This window comes from Dendrobates tinctorius, unplaced genomic scaffold, assembly GCF_039654945.1.
Source record: "Dendrobates tinctorius isolate UK_male_01 unplaced genomic scaffold, ASM3965494v1 ptg000126l, whole genome shotgun sequence".
In the NCBI taxonomy this organism is placed as follows: domain Eukaryota; kingdom Metazoa; phylum Chordata; class Amphibia; order Anura; family Dendrobatidae; genus Dendrobates; species Dendrobates tinctorius.
Genome location: NW_027361794.1, coordinates 4,114,558 through 4,129,336, shown reverse-complemented (window position 1 = coordinate 4,129,336; position 14,779 = coordinate 4,114,558). Strand labels below are relative to the sequence as shown.

The following is a 14,779-nucleotide window of genomic DNA, read 5'->3' as shown; positions in this document are numbered from 1 at the left end:
TGTACAGAGGTTCTATTGGCCTGGGTGTCACCGGAAAATAGCAAACTATTGCAGATCCTGCCCGACATGTCAGTTAACTGCCCCCACATTAGTCATCCTGGACTATGCCACACGCTATCCTGAGGCCATTCCCCTGAGAAACTCCTCCGCGAAGAGTATAGCCCGCGAACTGGTCCATGTGTTTTCCAGGACAGGTTTGCCGAAGGAAATCCTGACCGACCAGGGGATACCTTTTATGAGCAAGGTGATGAGAGAATTGTGCAGAGTCTTGCAAATTTCCCAGTTAAGGACTTCAGTGCACCATCCTCAGTCAGATGGCCTTGTTGAGAGGTTTAACAAGACACTGAAGAGCATGCTGAGAAAAGTCATAGAGGAAGATGGTAGAGACTGGGATTGTCTCTTACCGTATTTACTGTTTTCTATCCGTGAAGTTCCCCAGGCCTCCACGGGGTTCTCGCCCTTCGAGCTTCTGTACGGCCGGCATCCGCGAGGTCTCCTAGATATAGCCAAGGAAACCTGGGAAGCCGAAGTCACGCCCCACAGAAGCGTCATTGAGCATGTGGCACTGATGCAGCAGAGGGTTGCGAAGGTGATGCCCATTGTTAAAGAACATCTCCGCCAGGCACAAGAGGCTCAGGCCAGGGTCTACAACCGGTCAGCCAGAGTGAGGCAGTTCAATCCGGGAGACCGCGTTCTCGTGCTAATCCCGACGGTGGAGAGTAAGTTCTTGGCCAAGTGGCAAGGGCCATATGAGGTGGTGGAGAAGCTGGGAGACGTAAACTACAAGATCCACCAACCCGGAAGACGGAAGCCATACCAGGTTTACCATGTCAACCTCATCAAGCCGTGGCAAGATAGAGAGCCAGCGGTAACTCCGTGCTTGCTGGGCAACCTAGAAGGGGAGGTTGGAGCGGTTACCATAGCAGAGACGCTATCGAAGGCCCAGAAACAGCAGTGCCGGGAGTTACTCCAGAAAAACAGGGACCTGTTCTCAGAGGTGCCGGGGTGCACGAAGGTAGTGGAGCACGAAGTTCTGACCGAGCCACATGTGCGGGTGAACATGAAACCGTATCGTATTCCTGAGGCCCGGCGAGAGGTAATCTCCAAAGAGGTGCAGCGTATGATGCAGCTCGGGGTCATTGAGGAATCCAAGAGCGGCTGGTCGAGCCCGATTGTCCTGGTCCCAAAGCCTGATGGTGAATGGAGGTTCTGCAACGATTACCGGAAGCTGAATGAGGTCTCCAAGTTCGACGCTTATCCCATGCCACGCGTTGATGAGCTCATCGAGAGACTTGGACCAGCCAGGTACATAACCACTTTGGATCTGACAAAGGGATATTGGCAGATTCCCATGGCACAGGAAGCCAAGGAGAAGACGGCATTCTCCACACCAGACGGGTGCTTCCAGTATGTCCGGATGCCGTTTGGCCTACAGGGAGCTCCGGCAACCTTACAGAGGACGATGGATAGAATCCTTGCGCCTCATAAGCTATATGCTGCCGCATATCTGGATGATATCGTCATCTTTACCCCGGACTGGGAGACTCACCTGGAAAAGGTCCAAGCAGTGTTTGACGCTCTAAGAGAGGCGGGGTTTACAATAAACCCAAAGAAGTGTGCCTTGGGGAGAGAAGAAGCCAAGTACCTCGGATATGTAGTGGGGCGTGGCGAGATCAAACCCCAAATTAATAAAGTGGAGGCAATTCAAACATGGCCGAGACCTCTGTCAAAGAAGCAAGTTAAAGCCTTCCTGGGGATTGTGGGATATTACAGGAGGTTCATCCCAAACTTCACCACAATGGCTGCACCTCTAACGGATCTGCTAAAGGGGACAAAGTCAGTGATGGTCAGCTGGTCCGAAGAAGCAGAGTCAGCCTTCCAGGAAATGAAGGGAGCTCTTTGTAAGCAACCCGTTTTGGTGGCCCCAGACTTTAAGCGTGAATTTGTCCTCCAGACAGATGCATCAGATGTCGGGGTAGGAGCAGTCCTCTCCCAAGAGATACGTGGGGAGGAGCATCCTGTTCTCTACTTGATTAGGAAGTTGACTTCTTGTGAGAGAAATTACTCAGTTGTAGAGAAGGAGTGTTTGGCCATAAAATGGGCAGTGGACACATTACGGTACTACCTGGTGGGATGGAAGTTTTGGTTAATATCCGACCATGCCCCACTCAGGTGGATGAGGGAAGCAAAGGGCAAGAATGCTAGGGTCACCAGCTGGTTCTTAGCCCTACAAGACTTCAGCTTCCATGTAGAGCATAGGGCCGGGAAGCTACATGGGAATGCCGATGCCCTCTCCATAATCCCTTGCCTGGTAGGTGAAAGTGCCAAGCCCTATGGCTTTAGGCAGAGGGGGGAAGTATGTGGCAGGGCTAAGGGTCGTGTAATCGATGGGAGATATGTGCCTCATAAATGGCTTGTCTCTATAATGTAAGGCATAAGTAAAGCATACCAGATATGGTTATTGTTGTTTGAAGGACCTGTGGTGAGGTCACAGTCAGGTGACCAGTCAGCTGCTGGGATCGTGGGTGTGGCTACAGCCTTATAATGTGGCCTGCTCCTGAACCAGGGAGCTGTATGTGGGGAGGACTAAGCCTCCCATGTGTGCTGAGACTCCTGCTCGGAGTCTACAACCACAGACATTTTGTGTTATTTTGCCCGAGCTAAAGGCTACTTTTTGGTGTTACGCTGCCTTGTGCGTTTATGATGTGAATAAACCGCAAGCACTGTTGAAGAACCTGTCTCATATTTGTCTCCCGCTGCACCTAAGCAAGTCACATTCCCACAAGGGCCTTCAAAGAAGTGGGCTGAACCCAATCATAAATGGCCTGTACCTTGGCCGGGTCCATTTCAATAGTTGACGGAGACAAAATAAATCCCAAAAATGAAATCCTCTGTACCCCAAAAAGGCATTTCGATCCCTTGACATACAGGGAATTCTCCCTCAAAATCCGGAACACAGTCCGAACATGTTCCACATGAGAGTCCCAATCCTTGGAAAAGATCAAAATATCATCCAGATAGATGATCAAAAATTTATCCACAAAGTCTCGGAAAATATCAGTCATGAAGCACTGGAAGACAGAAGGGGCATTAGTGAGCCCAAAAGGCATCACCAGGTACTCAAAATGTCCCTCTGGAGTATTAAACGCCGTCTTCCATTCATCCCCATGCTTATTGCGAATAAGATTATACGCCCCCTGAGGTCAAGCTTGGTAAACCAGCAAGCACCTTTAACTCTAGAGAATAGATCAGAAATCAGGGGCAATGGATACTGATATTTAACAGTAATTTTGTTGAGGGAACGATAGTCAATACAAGGCCTTAATGAACCATCCTTCTTGGCCACGAAAAAAAACAGCATCTAAGGGTGAAGAGGATGGTCTAATATGACCCTTCTCCAACGACTCCTTAATATAGGATCGCATAGCCTCGTGCTCGGGTACAGATAAATTGAAAAGTCGACCCTTGGGAAATTTACACCCAGGGCTCAGCTCAATTGTACAGTCATAACTCCTATGAGGAGGCAAAGACGCAGACTCATTCTCACTAAATACATCATAAAAATCAGCCAAATAGTCAGGAACATCATGCGACTGGGGAGAGGTGGAGAAAACAGGAGCGTCACTAAGGGCACACCGACAACCCCAACTCACCACAGACACAGATTTCCAATCCAAAACTGGATTATGGATTTGTAACCAGGAAAACCCCAGAACAATGGTATCATGCAGATTATACAACACCAAAAATCTGCAATTTTCTTGATGATCTGGGGCGACCCGCATTACCACCTGGGTCCAAAACTGAGGTTTATTCTTCGCCAAAGGAGTAGCATCAATACCCCTCAAAGGGATAGGCATCCGCAGAGGTGTCATAGGAAACCCACAACATTTAGCAAAATCCAAGTCCATCAGGTTCAGAGCTGCTCCCGAATCCACAAAAGCCTTAGCGGAAAATGTGGACATGAAGCAGATCAGAGTAATTGCCAGAAGAAACTTAGGTTGATCACCGCCCACAGCAAATGTGTGTGCAAAACGTTTCTCTCGTTTAGGGCAGACAGAAATAATATGCGAGGCATCTCCACAGAAAAAACACAGCTTATTACGCCTTCTGAACTCCTGACGTTGCGCCCTAGACAAAACTCTATCACATTGCATAGGTTCAGACATTTGTTCAACAGGTGGCAACACCTCTCGTGCAGTTTTGCGTTCGCGCAAACGCCGACCAACCTGAATGGCTAATGACATAGAATCATCAAGACCAGAGGGAATAGGAAATCCCACCATAGTATCTTTTACGGTTTCTGACAAACCCTTCCAAAAGAGAGCTGCCAAGGCACCATCATTCCAAGTAGTAAGGACCGCCCACTTTTGGAATTTTTGACAGTACAACTCTGCAGAATCCTGACCCTGGCTCAATGCCAACAGGGCCTTTTCAGCCTGATCAATAGCATTAGGTTCATCATACAACAGCCCTAAGGCTTGAAAAAATGCGTTCACATTAGCTAGAATAGGATCATCAGGTTTCAAAGAAAACGCCCAATCCTGAGGATCGCCGCGCAGCAAGGAGATGACAATTTTAACCTGCTGCGTGGAGCTCCCTGATGAGTTAGGCTTCAAGGCAAAAAATAATTTACAATTATTCTTAAAGTTCAAAAATTTAGACCGATCCCCAAAAAACACATCAGGAGTAGGGATCTTTGGTTCAGCAACATGTGAATGAGCAAGATAGGCGGAAATTCCCCGCACTTCAGCAGTGAGCTGCTCCACACGATCAGACAATTGCTTCATCTCCATTAAGAAGAGAAAAATTCCCCCTACGGCCTCAAAGACATAGAGGAAAAAATATACACACAAAAAAAAAATTCTGACACTTTTTTTTTTTTTTTTTACAATTCTTTCCTGCTATTGAGTACCCTAGAATCTGCGGTATTGCTGGTGATTCTGTTATGAATGAGTCACCGAAGGAGGAAAAAACAAAAAAATACAAGCTAAGTCCAGAAAACCGGAGAGGTTGGTAGCTATCGGATTGCAGACCCCTGATTCTATTCACACAACTAACAGTAGCCGTGGGGGGTTCCTACGGTGCCCTAGACCCCTCGTTCACAGCCGGAGAACTAAATAAGCCTAAAGAAAGAAAGGGGAAATCTAAACTGCCCCAGAGCAGACCCCAAAGCAATAGACAGCCCCCAACATGTATTGCCGGTGAAAAGCAGATGAAAACACAAACACAGACAGAAAGACAGGTTGAGCAAACGATGGGGCCCAACTAACTAAATAGGAAAGGACAGAAAAGATGCTGGTTGCAATCCGCAAAAATTCTGCCAAAATAATGTCCAACACGTCTGATAGAAAAAAAGCCCTGAATTCACTAGACTTTAAAATCACTATATCAGCACTCAGGTATATTCTGAAGACTGAGCAAAAGATCAAATTGACCAGAGACAAAAATGGATCTCAGCCTGTACCAACAATGGCAGGCAGAGCACAAACACTAAGTAAAAAGACAATATCTCATGGAAAAATAAGAGAGTAAATACTTAGCTTTCAGAAGACAGGTACTGAACTGATTTGCAAGAGCTCAGAGCAGAAAGGATCACCAGCACCCCTGTAGGGCGTCGGCTGCCTTATATCCACTCAGTGATTCCGGGTGTCCAATCAGGCTCCACCTGTTCAGATGACAGGTTCTTCCCAACCCAATCAATTTCACTACCTCTCTTCACCAGCAGAGGGAGTTCATCAGACATCAACGGTGAAGGGGAAAATGAACTCACAACACATCATTGTCAGAAGCTCCCTGTCCTCTCCAACAGCTGCAGGAGCCATTCCTTGCAACCAGAAAAAATGTAAAACTTGTCCATTTATAATGACCTTGGACAAGATAAAGATCCCCAACTCATATCAGGACTACAAGATCCCAGGTACTTTCAGCTGCATTACATCTAATGTGGTGTACTTAATTATTTGTACTAAATGTCCAACTGGCGATCTGCATGTGGGGGAGACAGGGCAAAAGCTTAGAACAAGGATGAATGCTCATCGTCACACAATAAGAGAAAAAAGAATGGATCTACCTGTGGCAAAACATTTTTGTATCCCTCATCACAGCAACATGGATATGAAATTACTGGTATTGAAAGGTAACTTCACATCTCAGAGAGAGAGACGTGTTTGGGAGTATAAATTTATGATGACCTTTGACACTCTCAGTGCTGGAATGAATGTGTCGCATGGATTTATGTCTTTTTACATCAATTAAGGAATTTGCTTTCAAGACCTGGTGGGGGCATCACAACACATTAGGAGACCCCAATCAGAGGACAATAAAACATCCGGACTCCTTATCTATGCACTGGTCCAATATTTATGTTTCTCCCTCTCCCATATTGATAGTTGTGCTTCACGTCACTTGTCTTATCCATTGCATTTTTTCTGTGTTGTATTGTGCATAAATATGTGACTCTTCAGATTTTGTATTAGTCTACCCTGAAGAAGAGACCTGAGTAGTCTCGAAAGCTTGCAATGTGTTACCATCTTTTCAGTTAGCCATTAAAAGGTATCAACCACTGAGGACTCTCAATTCTGAATCTTTTTCTATCTACTGGCTAACACGGTACAAAGATATACTGTACATCTTTCCTGTATTATATGCTATAAATTCACGTAACTAAACCTTCAAAATTGAATATTTTAGTGGATACGATGAGAAGGCATACATGGTGCTAAGCAAAACTGTGCTGACTCAAAATAAACCAAACTCTAAGAATTAAGTAATAATATGGGAAAAGCACAAAATAATGCCACATAAGGTCCCATAAAGCACCTGAACCAAAACAGTTCAACCTCTATTATATCAGCATATTAAAGCAAGAAGTCATGCATACCATGCAATACCCAAATCAGTGGGGAAGCGCCCCACGCATGTCACTATCAATAGATAGCTTCATCACATGATTGTCACTTCCACTGAGTCTCCCCCTTCTGCTGGCTTGCAGGGGATTAGAACCTTTGCAACTTCGAGGCATAAAGGGACAACAACCCTAATCAACAGCACCCCACTTTTGTCGAGCTCTCACAGACAGGCGGTAGCGGCAAGCTTATCATGCTGACTGAGCACAGATAAAGTGACCGAATTGACACAGCCTAGGTTATTCAAAGAAATGAGTGTGTTCAATGTTAAGGCCCCTTTACATTTAGCGATGCACCAGCAATCCCGACCACGATATGACCCAGTCAGGATCACTGGTGCATCGCTAAATGGTCGCTAGTGAGCTGCCAAACAGGCAGATCTCACTAGCGATGCAGCAGCGGTCGGCGGTCGCACTTACCTTTCAGACACGGCGAGGGTGTCCGTCTTCCGCCTGCGTCCATGGCTCGCTCTTTGGCGCAAGCAGGAAGCCGACGACGAGAAATGGACCAGGCAGATCTCGCACGATCAGCGATAGCCAGCGGGGGAGCCGGTTGGAGGTAAGTATGCTGCATAAGTGTGCTGCGTCACAAAATCGGTGATGCTTTAGCGATATTGCTAGCGATATCGCTATGTGTAAAGCCCCCTTTAGGCAGTGGAGCAGTTCTTTAATCCACCAGCGGGAACCATGGCCCATAGCCTGAAGTCCTGTGGAATCACACTGGAGACAGGAGCAAGTCCCTCAGATCCCATTTCAGGGCATTATCCACATGATTGGGGGGAAATAGTAATGGCTGGTCCCTCATTGTTTGATTATTCAATTAGATTGCCTAATTATCCTACAAATGATGCAGACTAGCACACCACAGGGGGCTGGTGCAATTCGTAATCAGCAGACATTCTACAAATAAGCATACAAATAGGGGCATCAGACATTCTCAAATGAAAAAAATGTCTCTTGTCCCTTGACTTACTTGTCAAGGGAACAGTAAGTCTGGCATAATTAATAATAGTTCAACCCTCTCCCCTTCCCCCTCATAAGTGGCCAGATTTTTCTGTGACGCTGAGTCGTCATACAACCTTCCACTTTACACCATCAGGGAAGAATAATTAGAAGAATGTTTTTCCTTTTTTCTGCTGTCTAAACCTTGTATGCGTCTTATGGTAAGGTGGGTTTTATTGTCTGAAGAATACAGTATATTTGAAGAAAAATATATCCAGTTACTAATATATTTAATCCAAATAGCAATATTCAATGTGCATTCAATACTTCAAAATATTATACAGCAGATGAAATAAGTATTGAACGCCTCATGTTATGAACGGGTAGCCGAGGAGGAAATAAAAAACAAACAAGCTAAGTCTCAGAAAACCAAAGATGTTGGTAACTATGCAGACTACAGACCCCTGATCCTAACACGCAACTAGCAGCAGTCGTGGAGCGTTCCTATGGTGGTCCTAGATGCCTCATCACAACCGGAGGACTAAATAAGCCTAAAGCAGGAAAAGAGGAAAACTAACTGCCCCAGAGCAGACCCCAAAGGAGAGACAGCCCCCCACATGTATTGATGGTTAAACAAGATGAAAACACAAAGGCAGGAAAATAGGCTGAGCAAACGATGGGGCCAAACTAACTAGAAAGGACAGGAAAGGAAATCTGCCAAAAAACCCTACAAAAATGTACAACACAACTGATAGCAAAATAAACCCTGAAGTCACTAGACTTCTCCCACTATATCAGCACTCTGAAATATTCTGAGACAGAGCAAAAAGAGGCCAATCCAATAAGGGACAAAAAAGACGATTTGGCAAATAAGTGTGGAAATGCAGCACAGCCCAGCCGGGCTGGCTGACCACACAAAAAACTGAAATGACCAACAAGAGCAAGTGTGAACATTAGCAAAAAACAAACTTATCTTGGGAAGACTGGAACAGAGCTGAGTCCTAGACCTGAGAAGCAGACTGAATCACCAGCACTAGGATAGGGCGTCGGCTGTCTTATATCCATTCTGATCCTCCAGAGATCCAATCATCATCTTCCTCACCAGGTGGCAGATCACTACCACTTAAGCCAACCTCTCTACCTCCTGTCACCACCAGAGGGAGAACGAAAGCTTAGAAGTCTCCTCACCTTGGCATGTCATGCTTGACATATCACTCTCCGCAAGGAGAAACGTTACCCTTTGGACTCACCCTAAAAATCAAGTATCAGACTCAATATTGCATCCACAGTGAATAATAACCCATGAATACTAATATAATGAATGTCATCATTAATACAAGTAAGGTTGTAATAGTTGGATTACCTGGTACGAGGTGTTAAAAAAGGCGTGTGTATATATACAAAAGACAATAGAGGAAGAAAGTCCTTCACTAAAGACGCTCACAGACACAAGAACACGTGTAAACAATCTGAGCAGAATGCAAGAGAATAAATGAGGTAATGGAGAGGACAGCAACCTGAAAGGAACCAGAAGGCATCACCAATGACCTGAGGTTCGTCTGCAGCTTCTTCTGAGGGGTGATGTTAGGTTCTCAGCACCTACTCTTTCTTGTAACACTGACCAATGAAGTGGTGGTGGTTTAATGCAGCGCTCACATTGGCTGTGCTAAGACCAGAATTACAGGACTTGGAGTCCACCATCACCACCACCTGCCCACACCAGACGTGTCATGATATGGGTGGAAAGAGGCAAGGCCGTAAAACAAGTAATTAAAGAGATTGGAGAAGGGGCCAATGGTGTGAGCAGTCACCGCAGGATACAATAGAAGGTAAGAATCTACAGTATTACATAGACCTGATTAGCATTTCTCTTAGTTGGGTTAAAAAAACGCAGCGTTTTTATGCGTTTGTATGCGTTTTTAGCGCGTTTTTACCGCGTTTGCGTTTTTTTCCAACATTTTTAGGTGGCCCCTCACACTACCCAAACCATGACTTTACTAACCCTAACCCTGACCCTAACCCTAACCCTAACCCTGACCCTAACCCTAACCCTAACCCTGACCCTAACCCTTAACCAAATCATACTTAACCCTAACCCAAACCCTAAACCCTAACTAACCCTAACCCTAACCCTGACCCTAACCCTAACCCTAACCCTGACCCTTAACAAAACCATACTTAACCCTAACCCTGACCCTAACCCTAACCCTAACCCTAACCCTGACCCTGACCCTAACCCTTAACCAAACCATACTTAACCCTAATCCTGACCCTAACCCTGACCCTAACCCTAACCCTAACCCTAACCCTGACCCTAACCCTTAACAAAACCATACTAACCCTAATCCTGACCCTAACCCTGACCCTAATCCTTAACAAAACCATACTTAACCCTAATCCTGACCCTAACCCTGACCCTAACCCTAACCCTAACCCTGACCCTAACCCTTAACAAAACCATACTTAACCCTAATCCTGACCCTAACCATGACCCTAATCCTTAACAAAACCATACTTAACCCTAATCCTGACCCTAACCCTGACCCTAACCCTAACCCTAACCCTGACCCTAACCCTAACCCTAACCCTGACCCTAACCCTTAACAAAACCATACTTAACCCTAATCCTGACCCTAACCATGACCCTAATCCTTAACAAAACCATACTTAACCCTAACCCTGACCCAAACCCCAACCCTAACCCTGACCCTGACCATAACCCTAACCCTAAACCCCCTTAACTAACCCTAACTCTAACCCAAACCCCTAAATTCCATGGTTTAAAAAAAAAAACGCATATGCAAAAAAACGCATACATGAGCATGCCAGTGCGCACATATGCGCATCCATAGGCTATAATGGCCATTTTTAGCGCAAAACGTGCGCATATGTGCGCATGCGCTTTTTTGCAGGGCCAAAAAATGCAACATGCTGCGTCTGGAAAATCCCAACGCACACCCCAAAAAAACGCAGCGCATGAAAATCGCATACATGCGCTTACCAGCGCGCAGGTATGCGCACCCATGTTAAATATAGGGGAAAAAACGCATGCGCAGGTGTGCGTTTTTTTCCAGCGCTAAAAAACGCAAATGTGAAACCAGCCTTAGCGCTGGAAAAAAACGCATACGTGCGCATGCGATTTTTCCCCTATATTTAACATGGGTGCGCATACCTGCGCGCTGGCATGCGCACGTATGCGATTTTCATGCGCTGTGTTTTTTTGGGGTGTGCGTTGGTATTTTCCAGACGCAGCATGTTGCATTTTTTGGCCCTGGAAAAAAGCGCATGCGCACGTATGCGCACGTTTTGCGCTAAAAATGGCCATTATAGCCTATGGATGCGCATACGTGCGCACTGGCATGCTCATGTATGCGTTTTTTTAGCGCTGCGTTTTTTTGGTGGTGTCCACTTGTTGTCCTAGTTATAATCTTCTAAAGTCAAAAAAAAAAGTCTATATAAAGGAGGTGCCTGCCAAAACTCTGCCACTACTACACTGACAGATTGAAGAGCAGACAGTCAACCAAGAACCCATTATATCAGCGAAGAATGTGAGTATATTACATTATATGCCTGTCCTTTTAAATTATGTATGTACTAATGATTTTTATTATTTTTACATGCAGTATGTCTTCAGAATCCGAGTATTCCCCATCGCGGCAGGAATTGGCGCAAGCAGACCGTGAGGTGATTATTTTCGTGCATCTGGTAAGTATATCTGCTGCTTCTCCAAATCTCTTACGTTTTTTTCAACTTTTTTAAGACATCGTCATCATCATCTTCTGCGGACGGGACTAGTGAGGGAGAAGAGCAGGAGCAGCGAAGCCAAGTCCCGGTGGTGATACGGAATGTAAGTATCAAATGATTTGTAATGTTCTTTATTTTTTATCTTCTATTTTTACTCTTTTTTATGTTTATTTTTTTGTAACTTTTTATTCAATTTAAATTGGATTATTCTAATGAATGTGTTTTGTCTAGGTTCCACAACGGGATGAAGACGTGTACCTGGATAATGAGCAGCTCATCAGCCTGGTCCAGGAGCGTTCGCCGTTGTGGGACAGCCGTGACCGGCTGCACAAGGACATTGTGGTGACCCGGCGGCTATGGAATGAGGTGGCCGCAGCGTTGATGGATGGCTGGGACAGCGCCACAGCATCCTCCAAAAAGGCGTTTAGTGAGTATTTCCCTGCTCTGTATTGTGCCGCAGTGACTGTTGTCCTTGATGGCACTGTTGGGTTTCGTGCTAGGCATATTCTAGCAGGAAACCCAACAGTGTCATCGGGGTCTACAGTGACTGCTTTGAGTATTGTATTGCTACATTGTGCCGCAGTGACTGTTGTCCTTGACGGCACTGTTGGGTTTCGTGCTAGGTGTATTCTAGCAGGAAACCCAACAGTGTCATCGGGGTCTACAGTGACTGCTTTGAGTATTGTATTGCTACATTGTGCCGCAGTGACTGTTGTCCTTGACGGCACTGTTGGGTTTCGTGCTAGGTGTATTCTAGCAGGAAACCCAACAGTGTCATCGGGGTCTACAGTGACTGCTTTGAGTATTGTATTGCTACATTGTGCCGCAGTGACTGTTGTCCTTGACGGCACTGTTGGGTTTCGTGCTAGGTGTATTCTAGCAGGAAACCCAACAGTGTCATCGGGGTCTACAGTGACTGCTTTGAGTATTGTATTGCTACATTGTGCCGCAGTGACTGTTGTCCTTGACGGCACTGTTGGGTTTCGTGCTAGGTGTATTCTAGCAGGAAACCCAACAGTGTCATCGGGGTCTACAGTGACTGCTTTGAGTATTGTATTGCTACATTGTGCCGCAGTGACTGTTGTCCTTGACGGCACTGTTTTTTTTTTTATCAACAGTGGACAAAGTCCGAACACATTGGCGTTCGATCAAGGACCGCTTCAACAGTGATGTTCGTGCTGAGGGCCAGGTTCGCAGTGGATCTGCGTCAAGGACCAGAACTAGATACCGTCACTATCACGCGTTGCAGTTCCTAAGACCGGTCCTTGCCACGAGATCGTAAGTATTATAAATTTTGGGTTTTTATTTTTATTAATCTGTGTTTTTCTAATCCACAGCTGATGCTTCTTGTAAAGGCATGGTAGTAATGATTTTCCTTTCTTCCACAGCACCTGGAGCAGCACCCTGCAACCTGGCCCTGGAGCGGTCCTTCCTCGGACGTCCTCTGACCCGTCCCAGCCATCCGACAGCCAGGAAGCACCTTGCAGGTCAACCACACACACAGCTGGTGACCAGGAAGCTGGGCCATCAGGTGTTCCCCTGTCCCAGGTCTCTGCCACTGGTTATGCGGGCACTACCCGCCAGCGGCAGAGGGCCTTGGACAGGAATGTCTTGCCCGAGTTTATGCATTTGAGCGAGACATTTAATTCCAGCCTCAAGTCACTGTCCGACAGAGTTGAAAGCGGTTTTGCACTCATGGAACGTGGTTTTAACCACTTTGAACACCGCTTCAATTCTGTAGAACAGCGCCTTGACCGTCTGGAGGCCGACCTCAACAGACCAGCACACCATTTTTTTAGTAAGATTGAAAAGGGCATGGCGGAACACCTTAGTCCTGATCAACAGCTGAATGTGCTGCAGGCCTGCAACAATGCTTTCTTGCAGGCTATGCAGCATAATCGGTACGGTCAGCAGTCAGTGGTGTCCTTTCCACCTGTGCCACCATTGACTCGCTTCACCTCACTACCGACTTGTGCTGCATACCACTGCACGGACACCTCTATTCAAAGCCAGGACACCCACCGTTACACCACCACAAGTCTGAGTGCAGCTGGTCACTTCACCGACACCACCATGGCAAGCGCTGCTCCTGTCTGGAGCACCACCGCCACTCCCATGCATGCGTGGAGCTCAGCCACCACTAGGCAAACATGGAACAGCCCTGCCGCTACAACAACATGTAGTAGCCCTGCCACCACCACTCTGCAAACCTGGACCATCACTGCTGCCACCAGTCCTCCTGCAAGGACGAGCACTGACAACGAAGAGCAGCAGCAGCAGCCACCTCAGCAGCAGCAGCAGCCACCTCAGCAGCAGCAGCCACCTCAGCAGCAGCAGCAACCACCTCAGCAGCAGCAGCAACCACCTCAGCAGCAGCAGCCGCCACCTCAGCAGCAGCAGCCATACCAGCAGACGGGGGACCTACATTCAATATTTGCCCCTAGTTCAAGGCGAAATCTATCAAGGCGGGCATTGGGCCAAAGTCGGTCCAGGCACACAAGCCTACGGCGACATGCCATTACAACTAATGTACCTGAACAGATTTCCTCTCCTCCAAGTGTTCCTAGTTTAATTCCCTTAACTGGACTACCTTCCCCCACAAGTTTTGTTGCCCCTTCCCCTCAAACACCGTCTTCAACTGCAAGTGTTGCATATTCCCTGCACACCCCCAAATTGAAACCATCTGCCCCCAAACGCCGGAAAAAATAATTTTTTTGTTTATTTTTGTGATAAAAAATAAATTTACATTTGTGGTTCACCATTACTAAGTTTCATTAATGTTGTTTGCGCCGCTCACACACACTGATGGGTAAATACATGTTAAAAACCAACCCAAGGCCTGGTATAGTCATATGTGAAATAACACGGACTAGTATAGTCATACCAAGGCCTAGTGTAGTAATTCAAGTTTTACCAACTTGGATCTGGTTTCATGAAAAACAAACTGTTGAAACTTGTCTTAAAAATAAGTTTCTTTCTAGTTTCACCAGTTTGTTTTTTGTGAAACAAGATGCTAGTTGTTAAAAATCGAGTTATTACAGTAGGCCTTGGTATGACTATACTAGGCCGTGGTATTTCACATATTACTATACTACTAGCCCCAAGGCCTACTATACTCATATTTGAAATACCACGGCCTAGTGTAGTCATTACAAGGCCTAGTGTAATAACTCTATTTTTACCAAC

General features: G+C 46.2%; 1 protein-coding gene and 1 long non-coding RNA gene across 2 annotated transcripts in view; both read left to right on the top strand.

The window, feature by feature from the left end:
• The window catches only part of LOC141047266 (uncharacterized), an 801,716-nt gene that overhangs the window by 33,658 nt on the left and 753,279 nt on the right, over nt 1-14,779 (top strand). The window lies entirely within an intron of this gene.
• LOC141047271 (uncharacterized) lies at nt 11,289-13,179 on the top strand. The gene is made up of 3 exons (XR_012219764.1): nt 11,289-11,696; nt 11,825-12,020; nt 12,712-13,179. It is a non-coding gene; the product is annotated as an uncharacterized lncRNA (long non-coding RNA).